Raw genomic sequence first — 3,107 nt, forward strand, 5'->3', positions numbered from 1 at the left:
CTGATTAGCATATATTAAATTTCGGATTTAGTAAACATACATTTGTAAGTGTATGCATTTAACTCTCAGTTCGCTACTCATAGCAAGTAGCCAAGTAATTAGAGAACAGAACGCACTTTTACATTCAAGTTTTGTTTTCGCAACAAAGTAGTCAACATTTTGAGGGAAGATGAAGCGCTGGCGTGCAAACTCAAGCCGCCTGCCAAGTTTTATAAGCTTTCAAATACTAATACTGGGTAAATACTTAATACGGATAAACAAAAAAATATAAACTTTTACAGCCATATCACTTACGAGTTTGATTGTCTTGTGCCGTTTCAGCGGTGTTTTTAGAAAATCTACAATTAACCGAATGCTGTTATGATACTCAGGAATGCTATACGCCTCGCAACTTTAAAGGCTATTATTACAGGAAAGAGGATATGCACAGATTAACCGAAAAGCAGAAAACCCAATGTGAGGGGCATTGTCAGGATGGTAATATTACGCTTATTTGTTGCGCATTTCGCGATGAGCCGGAGAAGCATCGTTTACTCTACCAGTGTGAGTAGCCAAGAGTTTTAGCGTTAATCTTTTTTTCGTTAATCTTATTTCAATCACACCAAAAGAAAATAAGTTCACATGGTTATTGGGTTAACTATAGTATTATATGTGATGACCAGGGAACGGATTTTAAGGAAATTGCCTTTTTTCTGCTAAAGAGATAGACTATATTCGATTAAGAATGTCCACGATTTAGCTTTCCCTGATTCCATATATACACATTTGATGTTGCCTTTTTTAGCCTTTTTTAAGATATTTGCCTCTTTTTTGCCTCTTGTACATTTAAAAAAGTGATTATAGCATTTACAATTTTTTTTTTAAGATTAAAAAATATACACATTGCCCATGCGGCTTATAGAAGCGCAGAGACCTCTTGCCAAATTGGTGTTGGAAAAATTCAAAGCCGTCTTCTCAGCTAACGTAGGCTTGAAGACAATAAGTGGTGTGGATAAAATTGTAAAGGGCGAGGAAAGCGCCCTTATTTCTAATAATATGAACGTATGGTCAAACGTTCCATATTTAAATTGGGCTCCACTTGTATCAACTTACGTCGAGCGCACATTTAGTACATTCAAGGCTTTTCTTCGCGAAAATCGAATGAAAATGCTGCCAGAAAACTTCAAAATGCATCTTGTGGTTCAATGTTACTACAACTATACAGATTAAAGTTTTATGAGTTAGAAACTCGAAAGGATAAAATAGTCAAAGGTTCTAAGTACAAATTTTTCATATAATGAAACTAGTTCATAGTTTTTCTCTTTTTACTGGTAATATAAACCCTTTTAAAATAAATGTATTTTTTGATTGTTCTTCGTATTTTCTGTCTTTTTTTAGTGCCCTTTTCTGCCTTTTCGCTATTTTGTTTTCCCTTTTTTTGCCTTTTTTGCAACACCTAGTGCCTTTTCCTGCCTTTTTCGCTATTTTATTTTGCCTTTTCCAGCCTATTTTGTTATTTTATTTTGCATTTTTTATAGGTTTTTAGGTCCTAAAAATCCGTTCCCTGGTGATGACTATAGAAGTAACGATGTTGGGTATTAAATGAAAAAAATATTTTAATTTGTTGAGTCTCTATAGAGGAATCTGGACTCTGCCCCCTGTGCAACATGCCTTAACCGTCTCCAATCGGGATCCCTAGGGGCTTAGGACGTTTGATGTAAAAATTTGCTTCCTATATTTAGGGACCACCCTAATGTATATACCCACCATACAAAACATCGGAAATAGCTAACAAATTGGCGACGCGACGATTTATTGCCATGGTGACAAATTGTCCACATCATTTCTTTCATGTCATTTTAAGAATAATTTGTAAGTTATAAAAAATTCCCAAACTGATAAATTTCGCGTCAACAATACTCTTTAAAAGCACTTAATTTATGCCCAAGATAGGAATAGGAATCGCCATTTGATATCTATACAAAAACTAAATGAATTATTAAAAAATTAAATTATTCCTAATATAGCCTGTAGCAATAATAAAGCGAGAAGAAAACACAACAAAAATTTTGATTGACGATAGGTGGCAAAGGCTCAAACCGACGAGTGGTTTTAAATTCAGTTTTCTTTCAATCTTACGAAGTTACACAAATAACACTTTAAGTTTGGCTTTTGTTTCCTTTTTGGTTGTTGTTGTTTGGCTTTTGTCCTGGTAAATCTATTATAGACAAGGCATCTGCCGAACCTCAAGTCTTGAGAAAGACCCGCTGGTAATGGATCGACACCCACCTTCTCTCGGTCGTTCGATAGACGACGTTCCAAAGCGATATCCGCGAAAGTAATACGAACATAAGCGGTTCGATACCAAACGAGGTTTCTAACAAGGGAGTGACCCCTTTCGGGTAATTTCGTTGATCAGATGTTTAAGAGGGTACTAACAGCCGCAGAAAAAATTACTCAGTAATGAGTCTGGGTGTGAACGAACGCACTCGTTCCTCTACAAACTCGTCCCTCTTAAATTTCAAAGAAGTAGATCAGGTCGTTCCATATTGAACTCGACCAAAATCGCTTTGAGGTTTTTTTAACTGCCTGTAGAGGGGCGACCGCTATAAGAAAAAGTGTTTGCTATTATTCGGATGTTGCTCAAACTTGGATCACAAACAGTAACACTCACATTTAGAACACGATTTTAGTGGAAACTTTTATGAAAGCTTACAATTGTCCAAAGCATGTTTTTTTAACTCTGTGAATAGTTTAATTACATCTTTTTTTTTCAACATAAGCTTCAAAATAAATTTTAACTGCAAAATGCATAAAATACTTACATTCCTTTCTAATATACATTTCTAATATATACATTTACAGCATGTCTAGAAGCTCATTCGCCCTATGGATTCATCACATTTGGTGTGGTGGCGAAGCCCAACGAATTTCCATACATGGTGAGTTAATTGAATTAGACACAAATACTCAGTAGTTGGCTCAAAAAAAAATATTCGTGGTAGTAAGTTAAGATACGAAGTTATTTTCCTTTGTATGCAGGCTGCTATAGGTTGGCGAGTACGAGATCAAAATGGTGCGGAGAGCATAGCTTACAGATGCGGTGGAACATTAATCGACAGCAGATA

The sequence above is a fragment of the Rhagoletis pomonella genome, unplaced genomic scaffold (genome assembly GCF_013731165.1).
Source record: "Rhagoletis pomonella isolate Grant_MI unplaced genomic scaffold, Rhpom_1.0 Rhpom_scaffold_00011, whole genome shotgun sequence".
Taxonomy (NCBI): domain Eukaryota; kingdom Metazoa; phylum Arthropoda; class Insecta; order Diptera; family Tephritidae; genus Rhagoletis; species Rhagoletis pomonella.